The sequence below is a fragment of the Ictidomys tridecemlineatus genome, chromosome 7 (genome assembly GCF_052094955.1).
Source record: "Ictidomys tridecemlineatus isolate mIctTri1 chromosome 7, mIctTri1.hap1, whole genome shotgun sequence".
NCBI classification, from domain to species: domain Eukaryota; kingdom Metazoa; phylum Chordata; class Mammalia; order Rodentia; family Sciuridae; genus Ictidomys; species Ictidomys tridecemlineatus.
The window spans coordinates 184027959-184045998 of NC_135483.1; the positions used below are offsets into that span (position 1 = coordinate 184027959).

Below are 18040 nucleotides of genomic sequence, written 5' to 3' on the forward strand. Positions count from 1 at the left end.
GGACCCTAGGAACCACCTCGTGGGGTGCAGAGGCAGTGAGTGTCCTGAGAACAGGAATGGCAGAGAGCCCCATCAATGCAGGAACATCAGGTGATCACATCTGCATGAATCGGGGCATTTGAATGCAAATAGCTGACACCAACTCAAACCATTTTAAGCTTAAAAGAAAATGTATTGTCTTTATAGCCACAATGTAAGAAGGTCAAAGGTTCAGGTGGTCTCGGGAGAGTGGCCCCTGGGTCCCAGCGGACCCACCACTCCCTCTTTGACAAAGCTTGTCTCTGCATCTCCGCAGGTGGTTCATGCTCCGGAGCTCCTCTTCTCCCTGAGGCTAGACCCAGGGAGCCCCAGGCTTAAATCCTTTCGGTTTCACTTCTGAAAGGATTCCAGGGGCGAGAGGTTTGGGAAAGATCTCTAATTGCGTAAGGACTCTACTGCTGCACAATGGCTGACCCAGGGCTGCCAGGACTAATTAGGCCACTGGGTCAGGAGCCAGCACGTTGGGTCAGGGACTGTGATTGGCAGCAAAGGTTAGCGTTGGGGCTGGCATACAGTATAGGCAGTTCGAAAAATAAGTTATCAGAAGAAGAGGGTGGGCAAAGCCCCAGAGATATTCTTTCTGCATCTATGTCAGGGCATTTTTCTTACTCTCAAAAGGCTCAGAAACTGGGCATGGCGTTGTTTTTGTGTTTGTGGGAGAAGGATGACTGGAACTCAAGAAGGTTGTTCACACTATAACTGCAATGCCCTGAACTATTCAACCACACAGAACAACTTCAAATCCCTGTGACTGATAAAGCAGTCTTTCCAAATATCATTTTTTGCATTATTATTTTTAAAATTGCTTTTATTTTTTAAATAAATGACAGCAAAATGCATCGGAATTCTTGTTACACATATAGAACAGTTTTTCATATCCCTGTTTGTATAGAAAGTAGGTTGACACCCAATTCGTGTCTTCATACCTGTACTTTGGATAATAATGTCCATCACGTTCCACCATCATTGCTAACCCCATGCCCCCTCTTTTCCCCTCCCAGCCCTCTGCCCTATCTAGAGTTTGTCTATTTCTCCCATGCTCCCCCTTCCTACCCCACTATGAGTCAGTCACCTTATATCAGAGAAAACATTCATGATTTGTTTTTTTTTGGGGGGGGGGGGGATTATCTGCTTCACTTAGCATTACCTTCTCCAACTGCATCCATTTACCTGCAAATGCCATGATTTTATTCTCTTTTATTGCTGAGTAATATTCCATTGTGTATATATGCCACATTTTCTTTATTCATTCATCTACTGAAGGGCATCTAGGTTGACTTCACAGTTTAGCTATTGTAAATTGTGCTGCTATAAACATTGATGTGGCTGTGTCCCTGTAGTATGCTGTTTTTAAGTCCTTTGGTATAGACCGAGGAGAGAGAAAGCTGGGTCAAATAGTGGTTCCATTCCCAGTTTTCCAAGGAACCAAATATCTTAATAGGAAGATTAACCAGAGTTTCTATTGTTAGATCAGTGGATATGAGAAATAGGAACAAATGGTGTTTGTTTTGACTTGAATCAGCAGCAATGCTGCTGTTTCATCGTCCCTATGTTGTTTGATCTGTGGATAATTATGTAGATATTAGGTTTTATTTGCTTACTCATTTGTATTTTCCCTCTAAGTATTCCTTTAGTTTTGGTTGGAGTTGGAGGATGTTGAAAAAGCTTCTTAAATATTAAATTATCTGCAGACCATACAAAACTCCCTTCTGGCTTTGGACAACCGTGTTTTTCAAGTTGTTTGGAAACCACTTTAAAACACATACACACAAGAATTTACTTTCAAGTGCCTTCCTTAATACGAGGAAAGAGGCTTTTGTCAAATAAATCACACCCTATGAGGTTGGACTTTCTGCTATATCCTGTTGGACGAGTTCCTCACCGAGATTAAAAAGAGACTTGGGAACATCAGTCACCATGTTAACCATGTTATTATGATGCCCATTGTCTTCTCTTTACCCTGGAGAGTCATATTTTTACCCTTTTGTAAAAATAGAGAATTATTTCTGGTTTCAAAAATAATAAGTACTCGTTCGTGGTAAAGCATTCAACCTCTCTTGTTTTTAAAGTTCTTTTTTTTTTTAAGACAAAATAATATTATTAGTTAGCCATCACAGGAGAAGTAGAGATGGCCATTGTCAGGGATGATGTGAAGGGAAGTTGAAGGCATTTTATGCTTCCATACTAATTGAATAAAAATTAAGGCTCAGTACAATTTCCTGAAAAAAACTGCCAGTGGTATGTATTCCCGGCCACAAACAAATTATTTTACTTATTTATTTTTTAGAGTACCGGGGATTGAACTCAGGGCCACTCCACCACTGAGCCGCATCCCCAGCCTATTTTCTATTTCATTTAGAGACAGGGTCTCACTGAGTTGCTTAGTGCCTCTCTCTGCCCAGCGACCAGCGCTGGCTTCATTAAAGAAGGTTCAAACCGTGAGCAAAACCTTAGGGAGTTTTAAATTAAAGAGACAAGAGTCTAATTACTTTTAAAACCCGCTCCTGATGGCTTCTCCTAGCTCCAGCCTCCAGCCACCTAATGCGGTGGCGAGGTTTACTGAAGAGGCTAGCGCTCTCGCGCTAGAGAGAGAGAGAGAGAGAGAGAGAGAGAGAGAGAGAGAGAGAGAGAGAGAGAGAGAGAGAGAACGCCAGGGAGTGGACTTTTATTGGGGAACAAATCCATCCAATGAAGGTTAACGGGGGCAGCATCCCAAGATCAGGGGCGATGACTGAGCAGTGGCCAGACACGCCTCTGCACCGACAAGCCCTCGGACCTGGAGAAGGGTGGGGAAGGCTCTGACACAGCTGTGTCTAAGCGCCTCTCACCCAGCCAGGGAGGTGACTCAAATCACGTGCGAGGATGGCCTCCCACACCCCTCTGTTGCTGAAGTTGACTTTGAACTCGGGATCCTCCTGTCTCAGCCTCCCTAGCCACTGGGATTACAGGCATGTGCCACTGTGCCTGGTCAACAAATTAACTTTTAATTTCCTGTCCCAACACTGGCCCAAAAGCCACAAGTGGGACACAGTTTCCCTCTGTTCTGAAAGCTTAGGATGAACAGGCTCCCAGGAGGGTTGGAAGGAACCTGGGGAGCAGGCCTAGGGCTGGGTGGCCAGCGGCGGAGGCCTCCAGCCACAGAGACAGACAGGGCTGAGACAGACAGGCAGGGGGCTGTCAGGAAGCAGGTAGCTTATCTCCACGAGAAAGACCACTTGAGACCCAGATTGGCAGAGGGAGCTTGTGTGGGTGCTTAAAGTGTGGATTGTATTGAAACTGCATCAAATAAGTAAGAAAGCACCCCAGACAAGGAGAGGGCACGGATCTGAAGTCATGGCTGCGTCTCTTCCCAGCTGAGGCCTGGTTACTGGTAAAATCATTGAGAATAAGGGATTGGTTAAACATTTCATAGAAACCATCTGCTTCCTCCCTTCGTCCCTTGGTTCCTTCTCAAGTGTTTCTTTGATTAGGCACCGGCTTTTTGGATTACACAGTGTGTGGCAGTTTCATCGAAGGGTGAAATTTTCCTATAAAATCTACAATCCTATGCTTCTCTTGATGGAGAAAAGCACTGTCTTCAAAATCAGTGAATTTAATTTTTGTAAAATGAACCTGACCTCTCATTGGTTTGTATCATACTTAATTAAACTGCTAAGATCAGAATATTATATATACTTAATCTTAACCAAAACATAATATTTACATCATTTCTAAAAAGATTCACTTCTTTGGCTCCTTGCAAAACTATATACACACATTTCTGCCCTAGTGCTCAATTCAGGAAAATATTGGCGTGTACTTGTGGTTATTTGTGTTTTTTGTTTGTTTGTTTGTTTTTGTTTTTGTTTTTTGTTTTTTGTTTTTTCCTTTTTTTGGTGCTGGGGATGGAGCTGAAGACCTTGCATATGCCAGGTCAGTATTCTCCTACTGAGCCACATTCCCAGCCTTTTAACGGTTTTTGTTTGTTTGTTTGCTTGCTTGCTTGCTTTGCTTTGCTTTGTTTTTTAAGGTTTGTTTTGCTTTGTTTTGTGTTTGAGACAGGGCATTGCTAAGTTGCTGAGACTGGCCTTGAACTTGTGATCCTCCTGCCCCAGCCTCCAGAGTTGCTGGGATTGCAGGTGTGCACTACTGTGCCTGGCTGGTCTTTGTTTCTTTTAATGTTAAACACAGATATTTCTATTTCAGTCAGTACATTAAGGAACACTTAAGAGATTTACAAAGTCCCTTAAGTCATATTGCATTTTAGTGTATCCATCTCACTTATTAGGAATAAGCACAAGCTATGACATAGGTATATATATGACTGGTTATATTTATGTCTGGTTGTCCCAGGAGACTGTGTGTCATTTGAAAGTAAGAATCTTATTTTTTTTTTTAACCTCTCTATACCCACCTGGCCCCCGCGGTTCCCAGCAGGTTGCCCGGCTGTAAGAGCACAATAAATGTTGAGTGGATTGCAATCAATATTATCTGTCATCTGTTGATAAATCTATTTTCCCCTCTCATTTCTCTGCACTTTATTGAGTGAGTTTTGACAACATTTAGCCACTAGTCTGAATATCACATTCGCCGTTGGGATACCAAGAAAGATCATATATCTAATATTTTTTTCAACACTATTTTGTTTCTCCTGTGAGAAGAAATTTTAACTTGTGAAACATGGGATGGGAAGTGTCATCTAACAGCAGAGAATGTGCAAGCATGAAACTCAATCGTGCTGATAAGACCCCAAGAGTAGAGTGTGGCAGCTACTGTTAGATAAGAATCGATCTTGGAACTGGGGGTCAAGCCGCAGGGGACTTGGGCGTTCCTAGGAGAGAGGGGACTCCTGGTGAGAGTTTCCCAAGACACTGCTGCTCCATGCTTTCCCTTTAAAAAATGGGATCCTGATGTGGCCAGGGATGGAGAAGGAAGTTCCACAGTCCCCTGTGGACTTAAAAATGTCATGGACACAGGCCCTGCCACCTGGTTCTTGGATCTGGGTGTGTAAGATAATATATTTTACTAGAGGATGCTGAATTTTTTTTTTTATTAGAGGACAAGAAACGTGGGTTTCAATCCTAGGGTCCCTGGCTTTTGGTTCAAAATAAGAAATCTTTTAAAACTTTAGAAAATTTATGCTGATGTACAACACATGTTGAAAAAGCATACAAATTATAAATGTGCTGTTCCATTAATTTTCAAGAGAGTGAAAGCACACAGTCAGCAGAACCCACGTTAGGAAACAGAACATCTTCACACCTGGGCAGCCCTCTCGTGCCCTCTACCCTGCATCTCCCTGAAGGTACCCACTCCCCAGATCTCTGGCACCACTGATACGTTGGATTTCAGGTAAATAGAATCCTATAGTGGGCTTTCTTCTACACTGGTTGAGTTCCTGTTATGTTTATGAAATTCACCCAGATTGGTAGATGCCACTTATTTAACCTTTATGGTATAATATGCAATTATGTGACTACCCCAGCCTTTGTTCCTTCTGTGCATACTTTGGGTCATTTCCAGTTGGAGGATATGATAAGCAGTGATGCTCTGCACTCTGCTTTTTATGCTTTTTAGAGCAAAGTGTATGTCGTACTCTTGAGTGTGGTCGTAGAATGCGTCATAGGCTTGTAGATGATCCGCTTTTGTGTCTCCCACTGCGTTTTTCCAAGAACGGCGCCACTTTACACTCTTACCCGCGTAAGGTGAGGGATTGCCCGGTCTCCACATTCCTGTCTTCACTTCTTAACGGCGCTCATCTTAGTCATTCCAGTGGGTATCTCAGTATTGCATTCGGTTTTGATCTCTGAAAAATGACATTCAGCCCCCTTTTATGTGTTTATTGGCCACTTAGATGTCCTCTTTTTGGAGTCCTTATTTGTCTTTTACGAAATTTTTTACCAAACTGTTGATCATTTTCTTACTGAGTCCTTGGTGAGTCGTACTGTGAGTTTCTTTTCCCACTCTGTGGCTTTCCTCTTCATTCCTTTGGTAGTATCTTTTCTTTTTCTTTTGGGTAGTACTGGGCATTTGACCCAGGGGTGCTCAGCAACTGACCTACCTCCCCAGATCTTTTTATTTTTTTTTATTTTGAGACAGGTTCTCACTAAGTTGCTAAGGCTGACCTCAAACTTGTGCTCCTCCTTGCCTCGGCCTCCCGAGTGTCGCTGGGTTTCAGACATGGACCACCAAACCTGGCTTTTGGTCGTGTATTTCGGTGAACATGTATTTTTTACTTTAATGTGATCTAATTTATCAATCTTCACCTTATGGTTACAACTTTTTGTGTCCTATTTAAGATATTTTTTCTTACCACAAGTTCATGAAGATTCTTTTGTTTTATATTTGAGAATTTTTAATACTTTTCTTACTTATATCTACAATCTCCGTGGAATTAATTTTGTGATTTATTTTTGTTCTGTATGAATACACAATTTACAAGGCACCATCATTGAAAAGATCATCCTTTATCCACTTATTGAAGCATCAACTTGGTCACGAGTCAAATGTCTGTTTATTCTCTCTCTCTAGACCTTCTGTACCTATTCATGCTATTATTACTGTCCTCTTTACTGGAACCTCATAATAAATATTGATGTCAGGCAGAGAAGATATCTTCAACTTTGTTCTTTAAAATTACCTTTGCTATTCTTGGCTCTTTGTACTTCCACATAAATTTTGGACTCATCTTGTCATTTTCCCTAATGCCAGATTGTTATGGATTAAATTGAATCTGCAGACCAGGATGGGAGAATTGGCAGCTTTTGCAATACTGAGTACTCTAGCACATGGGTGTAGGACATTCCTTTATGTATATCTTTGGATTTTCTCAGTCTGCTGAGTAGAGGTCTTGCATACCATGTGCCATTGAACATAGTTGGTCTACTAGGTTCCTTTCTAAGTTAACAACGACGCCATGAGGAAGGTCCTATTTTTACTCCATCTGTAAAAGGCATAGAAAGGTGAAGCAGACTGCCCAAGGTTATGTCTTTGATGAGAGAGTTTCAACTCAGACTCGAAACAAAGCCTCTGACTTCAGAATCCAAGCCTGGTTTGGTTTTGTTTGAAATGGGGTCTCAGTACATTGCCAGCTGGTCTTGAACTCCTGGGCTCAAGTGATCCTGCTGCCTCAGCCTCCCAAGTAACTGGACTGCAGGGACCTGCCACTGTGCCTCACTTTCTCCCTGCCCCTCCTGACCATTCACACTATGCCTCCATCATGTTCAGACGCTTTCAGTAGCAAACAGTGAACACACACTCAATGTCCATCAGTCAGATCTAGTTAAAGGAAGTTTTGTGTTTCCATACAGTAGCATAATATTATAAAACCCTTACAAAATTCTCTGCAGCTGGGGATGTAGCTCAGTTGAGAGAACACTTGCCTGGCATGTGTGAGGGCCTGAATTCAATCCCTAGAACGGTGGAACAAATCAATATATACATATATATATAAATTTATATGTATACACATAGATACGTACATGTGTACATATATGTATATATCATGAAAAGACATCTATGATATGTCGTTAAGGAAAAAAAGACCTAGTACAGTGTGGTACCACTGGTGCACAGGGTGGGAGCCTAGCTACAGACAAAGGGCTTGGAGGTAACTTTTTTTCTAATATGATATTTATTTTCCTCATTGACATAGTGGGTATTTTCTTAATTTAAATTAAATTCATTTCTAAATTGATACTGAAATGCATTTTAAAAGTGAACCTGACATTAAATAAGGAAGCTATTTTTGTTCAGTAGACTATGTTTTATTCTTCCTCTACCCAAGTATATTCTTGATAAGTAACAGCCAACTGAAGATAAAAGCCTGAGAGCTATGGAGTGTGTGGATCCTTATTTGAACTCTATTATTATTTCCAGGTGTGTGGATTCTTATTTGAACTCTATTATTATTATTTATCCTGATTTCCTAGGAGAAAAGGAAGAGTTTAGACTTTGATGAAAAATAACTCTTCTCACATTTCTTAGAGTATTTCCTTGTTCTGTGTCTCTCTCCTTCCTTCTTTCCTTTCTTTCACATCACATAATATTTTTTGTCAATCAAACAAATACATAAGTCCCAAAGAGTTTATCTCTTTGTCCTTTTATGGTTTTGGATCAATTTTAAAACTTGCAAACCCTTGATTTTAAAATTCCCCTAGTTATTGTAACTCTCTGGGCCAAAATCCATTGAAAAAGGCAACCAAGTTTTCAACAGAATTAATATCCAACCCACCCTTCTCTGCAGTGCTGTTTCAAGATGAACAATTCATCTTAAATGTGTGGAGAAGCTGCTCTGGGTCAAGTCACCTGTGGAGAAAAATCACATTATTCAGCCAGTCACCAAAGGGCAAATGTGTGGTTTACCCATCACACCATCAAATGCCTGAGAAATGGCCTCGTTACCAAAATATGTCCTGCTGTTGATCTGAGGAACGCAAATTGGGGTAGAGTAGACACGTCGAAAAGGAAGGAGCTGGCTTGTCTCTATGCTCTGGAAATCAGCTCAAGGTCTAGAACTTCATTTTAATAGCAAAACACTGCCGAGGTCTAGATCTACATCTCTGTGGGAATGCTCCTTAAACCTGCTCACTTGGGCAAGGAATCAACGCTTCACATACCACATGTTTAAATGCATATTGGGTTTCCTGTGAGTGCAGTGACTTGATGTTTTTAAAACCTTAACACCTGCATAAAATCATTTCACGGGCACAGGCCTGTGGCGTTGTTTGGTTTCCACACCACACACCTGAGCTGGTCTCTCCACATTTGTGAAAACACCCAAGCACCTGCTGCATGGTGGATTTGCTTCCCCACTATCACAAAGCTCAATGCCTTCACCTTCTTGGCCCTTGATGCATGCTTCATGACAGGGAAGTGACAATCTCTATAACCGAGATGGCCCAGCCTCATCAGAAAACTTCCATGTTTGACTTCTCAGAAGAGCCTTCAAAGCAAGACCAGTATCTTAAAAATCTCCAGTTCCTAGGATGGAGAAAGGCTGTGCATGTTCCTCAGGGAGATCTGTTTCACCCAGGGTGCCAGGCTGCCAAGGTGCCAGCCAGCCTTCCCCAGGAGCAGCCACAAAGGACAGGTAGATTTGCTTCTCCTCTAAATGTGAGCACCCGAGTCATGGGTCTACAAAAGCCTCTCCAGATATTCCTTTTGCACCTCTCTGTGCACAGATATTTTTATGTCAGAATAGCAGTCTAGGCCTTTCAAAGACTTCAATATCACTGTCAAGTGCATTAAGATAACTTAGGGGCTTGCATTCATTTATATGTGTCACAAAAAGCACACTGGCAGCTCAGATATGCCACTTAGCATGAAGACCCCATGCTAGCCTCTGTGATTTAGCTGCTCACAAATGTGTGTGACCATGACAGGCGACCTCAGAGTCACTTGAGAATTTGTTAGAAATTCAGACTCTCAGGCCCCACCCAGACCTACCAGAGCTCTCATTCTCAAATGCTTCCTGGTGGATTTGAATGCGAGATAGCAGTTTGAAAAGCACTGAAATAGTCGATGCCCATCTCCCAGCAAATCCAGCGATGCTGCCAATTAAATTCCGACCTGCATGGGCCTGTTTAACAATTATATTACATTGAACATGACTGTCTTCTGTTCTCTGGTTGCTCTGAGGCCCCTCTGCCCACCCAGACTTGAGAAAAATCACTTGGATGTTTGACAGGGTCTTTTGTGTCTGCTAGCCATCGCCCCTTCCCCATCCTGATCATTCTGCTTAGCACTTGTCAAAAACAATGTTATAACTTGCCTGCAAGCTTGTTTGATCTAACCTCATAATCCTACTGACCTGCCAAACCCTGTGACTCACCCTCCATACCGCTGTTCGTTTTAATGTGAATTATGGGTGGGGAAACTTTATTTGTTTCATAAAGATCTGCCGTTTGGACTTGTTAGATTCTGGGAAGGCAAGACAAACAAGCGATCATTTTCTAAATCATGCTGTATAAGGGGGAAAGTCTAGAAATACACAGTATACCCAAATATCTTTCTAGTTAATATTGATATTATGAAAAGCATACAGTAATACCTTATAATATTGTTATGCTCGAATTCAGGACCCCCAAAAGACCACCAGAGACCCAAGATTGATGTAAGCAGCAAAGAGGTGTTTATTGTGAGCTAGCTTGGTCCTCTGCGTGGACACAGCAACTGGTGACGCTGAGAGGCCCCGAGCCCAGGGTTTGCAGCAGTTTTATACATTCTTTGGAGAAGGCAGGGACCCCCACATACATCATAGCATCTCTTAGCAAATCATCACACACCGCAGGAAAATCAAATAACAACTCTAAAACATGATTAGCACATTCACTGGCGGGAACAAGTTGGGTAGGGGTGATTGGTTACTACAAGAGTCGGATTCATTAGAACTGATTGGTTTAAGCCAAGAGGGGTGTTCCTGCTGAACTACATAGTTTCCCAACACCATAAACTACTGGGAGGGTCATCTGGCATCCCAGGTATTTCCCTGTCTCATGGTGATTGGTGGCTGCTAGGGGATTGGAATGGGTCCCCACCTAGCCTGACTGAATCAGGGACACCTGGTGCAGCAGATCTCTCCTGTTATTTGTAGATAAACCACTTAGCAGAGTGGGAATGTGCCTAGGAGTGCTCTGTGGGTCTTTCCAAGGACAAAGGTCATGTCCCTTCCTTGGACAGGCTTTGCTCTGAGGTGGAGGCTGGTTTTTCAATATCATCACCTTAAACATAATATCTGCTGCCTGCCCTATACTTTTTTAGCACACCAATGTCTTACAAAAAAAAAAAAAAAAGATTAAAATTGCAATTGTTTTCACATGGGATATGCACATTTAATCATCCAAGAGAATTTTCTTTCCTTTACAAACTTTTAGTCATCTGAATAAACATTAAATGGTTATGTACTTCCAGGAGTATTATTATTATTATTTTAATGTTCTTGCAGTTCTAGAGATCAACTGAACTCAGGGTCTCACACATGCCAGGCAAGTACTTTACTGCTGAGCTCCATTCTCACCCCTTTTTATTTTGTCTTGGAAACAGGAGTCACTAAGTTGCCTACGGTGGCCTTCAACTAGTCGTCCTCCTGCCTCAGCCTCCTGAGTAGCCATGATTATAGGCTGGAGCCACCAGACCTAGCTTAGTGTGTAATTTTTGAATGGTCAAATTACAAGTCTCTTCCAACTATAAAATAAATATGTGTCCAAAGTTTCATTTAACCTGGGTGTGGTGGTGCAAGCCTGTAATCCTGGCTACTCAGGAGGCTGAGGCAGGAGGATCACAAGTTCAAGCTCTACCTGGGCAACTTAGCAAGACCCTACCTCAAAACAAAAAGTAAAAAGTTCTGTGGATATAGTTCCTGGTGTGTGCAAGGCTCTGGGTTTCATCCCTAATGCTGCAAAAACAAACAAAACCACTTATTTGGCTCCTTAATTATTGAAGGTGCCAATGAGATTTAATGAAGGAACAAGTAAATCTTTATAAACAAAATATATATGTATTTTTTAGTAGTGGGGGTTGAACCCAGAGATGCTTTACTACTGAGCTACATCCCCAGTCCTTTTTTTTTTTTTTTTTTTTTTTTCTGAGACAGGGTCTTGCTAAGTTGTTGTAGCTGGCCTTGAACTTCTGATCTTCTGGCTTCTGCCTCCAGACACGTGTGTGCCAGGGCCTGGCTTGTATGGACACTTTAATAAAGAAATATTACATTAAGATTGCTGGCTTATGTACAAAATGAGCTCTATGCCCAAGGGTTACTATTCTATAGAACAAAAAATGTACTTTGGAAGCATCATTATGACAATGGCAAGTACCGGCCTCTCAATCAGACAAAACCCAACTGGTGAACCTATCACTTCACTAAGTCCAAGAACTTGAAACAATAGTAAACAGTGAGTGGAGTCAAGTTCTCTCCCTTCTATAATCCTTAGGTGGCCTTTGCTCCCATATGACATTGAAATGACTATTTTCCCTCATGTCCTTGTTTTATATAATTTTTTCTTAACACACTTTTAAAAATCTTTTTTTTTTTTTTGTCCAAAATGTCAACATAATTTCTCCTAAAGCTTTACATACACTCACTTTCCAGGTGGGCATTTATTCTATAACTGCAGAAAGTAAAAGCTGGCTTACTTTTTATACCTTATATAGTTACTCCAATTTTTAAAAGTATTTTTTTTTCCCAAAGTCTTCTGTCTTAGCACCATAAATTTGCATGCCTAGTGATCCTTAGTCTTTTGAATTTGCAACAACCTTGGGACATCTTAGATGCCTTTGAGGACAGTCGTGACATTCAAAGCAAGAGCTTCAGTGACGGTGTCCACTCAAAGACCCATTAACATCATCAGAATCTGTTGCTTGCCCTCATACCATGTGTTCTGGACTCGGCTACCTGCTTTTACTGATTTCTATGGACATCAATGCGCTTCAGAAGGAAATTAATATTTTTGAACTTATGCATTCACTTTTTATTCCCTATACAAATGCTAATTGCATAACTTGCAGGTTTCTCTCTGTAATCATTCATATTCATATTCATGAACAACGTTGCCCCTCGCCTGCTATTTGGCTTCTGTTGAATATCATCAGCACCATTCTCAGAAATCTCATTAATTGTTAGCTAACATAGAAAAGAATAAATATTCTGAGTCTGTTAACTAGGAAACATTGATTGACCTATAACTGAAATGATTTTTTTTGAATAACAGCAGGGTTTGGGTTTGGGTTTGCGTTGGCTTGTTTCAACGTCGGCGTCTGCCTGCATTCAAAACGCTCACGGTATCTGCAAAGAAGTGGGTCTTGGCTTTTACTCAGCTCCTGGCTTCAGCTCGCTCTGTGAGCAGCCAAGGGCAGAGAAGGCCCTTCACATTCGCAGCAGGGGACCGGGCAGAGGGGAAGATGCCAGAATCATAGAGTTCTCAGCATAAATAGTTCTAAGATCTGAATGCATTCTTTCCTAACAATTGAATGAAAGGGTTTGTTCTGTCCCCTTCTTTCTTTCTCGCCCGCTAACCTTGCCTGTGTTGGCCTGCTCAATAGCATTCTTCAGTGAAGATGTTTGGAGATAGAATGTAAATTGGTCGCAGTAAACTGCATATGGGAATGTGACATTGGATCAGAATTCGTAAATGTGGAGAGTTCTCAGGGCCAGGCCTTCCACTTGAAATTTCTAGAGACATTTACCAAAAGGAGGAATGTTTTATTTGGCTAGGGATAAAAACATTCTATTTGATATGTTTTTATAAGCATTCACGAAGATGTGTTCTGCCACTGGTTTAGCTCTCAGCCTTCTCTTCTGAACACTGTAGGTTGCCTGTCCCTATTATTGTCATCTATAGTGAAATATGATAAAGCTCAAGTTTTCATCTAAATGCCAAGTTTTATAACTGAAAGTGAGAATAGGTATAACAATCGAATGGATTTAAGTTCGTTCGCATTTTAATTTTGGAAAATGTTGGTTACATGCAATGATTTTTTTTTTTTTTTGGTCTCAAAGACTTGAATAGGCTGCTTTTAAACTTTGGATGGTAGATTGAATCAGAAGTTGATTGTATTTCAAACCTCGAGATCTGCCTTTATTTTTAATGTTACTTAGATCAGGAGGGATAGTATGTTGATTTTCATTTAGATTCTTGGACACATTTCTTTTTTGGCATGATGTGAAAGTTGTAAGCATCAGTTAACTATTTCTACTTTAGTCTATTTTGAAATATTCTAATTTCAACATCCTGATTTTTTTTTTCTCCTTGACTGTATTTTTTACTGTAATAAAAACAGCAGGCAATGAGTGTAGGAAATATGAAGAATGTTGCACATAGAGCCTAGAGAAGATGAGGGTCACCTGTGACATTCCCATGAAGCAAAAACTATTAACATTTTTGTTCATTTCCTTCTGACATTTTATCTATGCATGCAGGTATTTATTTATATGAAATTGGGATCAGTCTTTGTGTTCTGCTTGATACATCTCACTTAGGATTACTTTGAAGCCATTAAAAAATGAGGCTGCAGAAATATATATTTTCATGTGGAAAATGTTCCTGCTACATTATTCAATGGGAAAGCAGTTTGCATTTTTATCTTGCTTTTGGTGTAAGCAACGTAATGTGTTTGATTTATTTCTTTTCAGATTTGTCTTATTATTATATATTCTCCATTCTTTCCCCTGTTTTTGCTTGCTTTGTGTTTTCTAATTTTTCTGTAATGGAGCACGTGTTACTTTTTGGATTTAATTGTCATGAGTTAAAATAAAATCCAACAAGAATCATCCCTATACATAGAACTTTGTGAGTAGTTTTATTATCTTCTTGAATTATTTTCATAGAATAAATTCCTGGGACTGAAACTGCTGGATCTAATGTTTGAATATTTTGTATACTTTGTAGTTTAATTATCTTCCTCCATGGAAAGGAATTTAAAGGTTTTTTTTTTTTAAGTAAAGAATATTTATTTTGCCTCTCTTACCTGCATGTCTTCTTGTTATCAAGCTTTTTGCACCATTATCTTTTTTTCACTTAAATTTTTTTTTGTTCTTTTTAGTTCTATAGGACAGTAGAGTATATATTGACGTATCATACACACACGGGGTATAACGTCCCATTTTTGTGGTTGTACATGACGTGAACTTACGCTGGTTGCACATTCATATGTGAACATAGGAAAGTAACGTCCGATTCATTCTACTGTCTTTCCCATTCTGCCCCATTATCTTTTACCTTTTTGCTTTTTATATTTTCTTCCGGATATTTTATTTCTCCCTCTAAACCATGTGCACTGGCCTTTCTCTTGATCCACCCCTGGATCCACCTGTTGGTACACGCTGGCTGGCCTCCCCACATTGGTCCTTTGTTCTCTGTCCCCTGTCATCTGTCCTCCCGCTTGCCTTTGCTGGACTTCAGAACTATAAGCTGCTTTTCCCTGTGGCCCCACATACTGTGCCAAATATGGTGCAGTTCCAGAGAAACCACCTCCTGATTACTGAGTTTGTAAAAATCAAAATAGCAGATCCAATTTAGAGATGGACATCTTGGGAGTTTTTTTAGTTTCTGTGAATTTAGTAAAACAACAACAATAACAACAAAAAAAAACTAATGTGAAAAGTTGTTTTCATTTTTTTGAGCCATTTGCAGTCTATATTTAGAAGTGGTTTAGAATAATTTTATTTAAAAAATTTAGAGCCTTCTAGTTAGAAACCTCATTCGTATGGTTCAAGTATTCTCCTTACAAAAATACTTGAATATCTTTATTACAAATCACCTTTTATGGCTGAAAACCCGAGCATATAGTTAGAAGAAAGACTTTAGAAACCTACTCCAGCAGCCATGTTCACTAAAATTATTTTTGCCTCCAATGCTGGGGCTGTGGACCAAAATAGTCCAGCCTCCTGATGGATTGAAGATGAACAGAATTAGTTCACAAAGAATATTCCAACCAGATGTCAGGGAATTTGGTAACCACAATTACAAAGGCAGACCAAGGAAAGAAGGGCAAAATTATTTTTATATGTTGAAAAAATGGGTACCAAATATCATAGATATTCAGTATAAGAGAAGGGAATTACATTCTCTCAGTCACCGAATGTCTGCTATACATTTGAGGAATGACGTGGAGATGTAAGGGACCTGCATACTGGACTGGATTTATCATCAACCTGGAGGAGAGTGTGGGAACCCGTAACTGCTGCAAGGGGCAAGATGAAGGCACCTTGGCAAGTGATATTAAGCAGGTCTGTCCAGGTGCAGTTCAGGGAAGGGGAGGGAGAAGGAGAGATCCCAACAGTGAGGATTCTGAAGATATCTTAGAAAGAACTAGCTTTTGAGCTGAGCCTTAGAGGAACCGACGAGGTAGAGACAGAGGAAGAGTGTTATACCTGAAAAGAATGTGAAGCTCTGACGGTAACAGAGTACCAGGCACGTTCAAGAAAAGCACGGAGACCTATCTGGGTGGAGCAGAAAGTTCAAATGGAAAAGCAGTGAGAGAAAATCCCGCGATGACAGGTTCACTAAACCCTTATCCTCAGGATTCTACCAACCTCTGGGCTCTAATTTTGTTTTGTTTTTTGGTTTATTTTTGTTTTTTTATACTTAGACTCACTGTATCTGAATTACCTTGTACCTTGGAGTGTTAAATTGCAGAGGCTGGGTCACACATTGGGTCGGAATTGGCATCGGTATACCGACTTCATTTCCGTGATTCAGGACAGCTGAGAACATCGGCCATGGAGACAGGCATGAGGGCTCTGACCTGGGAATTGGCAGGCAGAGCAGAGATGAAGGGCCCAGGCTCTGGGGAGCAGAAGTGGGCACTCAGGGGTGAGGGCAGATTGGGGGAGCTTCAGCACGAAGGAGGGACTTGTGGAACCCAGTGACCAGTGGTTGAGGGCTAAGAGGCAGGAGTGACCCGATAGCAGTCTGAGGTCTGAGCCTCTGCCATCAGTCAGACTGGGGACATCATCAGATGAGGGGGTGGAGCTGTGGCTCAGTGGGAGAGAGCTTGGCTAACATGCCCAAGGCCCCGGGTGCCATCCAGAACTCTCCCACTCCCTCCAAGAAAGGTACAATGAATTCTCTGAGCAACCACAGAATCACCCTGAGCTCTGGAGATCTTCAGAAATTCTACACACAATATTTCTGGAGTTTTCCATGCAAGTCTCGCCTGTGTTCATGACTTAGATGGTCCCACCTGCCCTCTGTTGTCATGGTGTTGGGGTGGTTTGCTGGATCCCTTGCTCTCTGGTGAGGTTGTGACCTCCAGCACCTTGATGTTGCCCACTGTCCTCTATATGCCTTTGAAACAACTTGATATGAGCAAAACTGACCCGCCAGAGGCTGTAGGGGATCCTGCCGCTGCTCTGCATCTGGGCTCCTGCCAGGCACCTGAGCCTGAGCCCTTCCCTGCTGGTCCTCATGATACCATCATGGCTTCAGCTGCCCACCAAGCCAAGCAGTTGTGTCCCATGACTGACTCAGCTTCAGGGGCATCGTGAGGGATACAGATGTTCTGGTTTTCCACTGCCAGGAGGTTCCATAATGTCTGGCATTGTCACTGTGCACACATGGGGTACGAGGAAGGATGGATTCTTCCATTTGGAGGTCCCTCTACCAGAGGAGTCTCAAAACAACATTCTTCAGTTCTGTGTTTTATAGATCAGTCAAAATAACTCTTTCACCCTCTCTGAATTCCTCAGGTCTCAGACCTGAGTTGAGTGCATGGAGACATCTGAGCAGCAGAATTTTCTCTCCTCTGTGGGAGGAGAGAGGCTTGTTTGCCGTGTTGAACTCACTATGGCTGGCTCTGCCTCCTTCGAAAGCAGTGCCCCTTCAAACATACGCAAAGCGCTCTCAGTCCCCAGCTGGTGACATTTTATCAGGCCCTGCTATGCAGAGGGTGCACCTAGGCTCCCGAGATCCCTTCTCCTGCAGGGTTGGAGAGGAGAGTCCTGTTTGGAGAAGGAGAGGTAGAATTTTATTTCACTTATGTTTTATTTTCTTCAGTCTTTTTGGTACTGGGGATTGAAAGCAGGGCTTTTGAAACACATGATATGAGCAGAATTGACCCGCCAGAGGCTGTAGGGGATTCTGCCGCTGCTCAGCATCCGGGCCCCTGGATTTTGACTGATCTATAAAACACAGAACTGAGGGGTACTGAGCTGTACCCATCACCCCTTTTTATTGTGAGACAGGGTCTCAATAAGTTACCAAGATTGGCCTTGAACTTGCAATCCTCCTGCCTTAGCTTCCTGAGAAGCTGGGATTACTGGTGTGTACCACCTCACCCACTGATTTTATTTTTATAAAGTTTATGACTGCTACTTCAGTAGCATTAAAATTCTGTTCTTTAGATTCATTTCACAGGGTGACAAGGCTTTTGTTTGTTAACTTATTACTAATATATCATAACGTTAAAGTGTTTACATAGTTTCCTTTTTTTTTCCTCTTGGTACTGGGAATTGAACCCAGGGGTGCGCTACCACTGACCTTCATCCCCAGCCTGTTTTTAATTCTTTATTTGGAGACAGCTTATC

At 41.5% G+C, this 18040-nt stretch overlaps 1 protein-coding gene across 1 annotated transcript in view; it reads left to right on the forward strand.

The window, feature by feature from the left end:
• Sgpp2 (sphingosine-1-phosphate phosphatase 2) overlaps nucleotides 1–18040 on the forward strand; it is a 110783-nt gene that overhangs the window by 84544 nt on the left and 8199 nt on the right. The gene's annotated exons all lie outside the window — the stretch shown is intronic.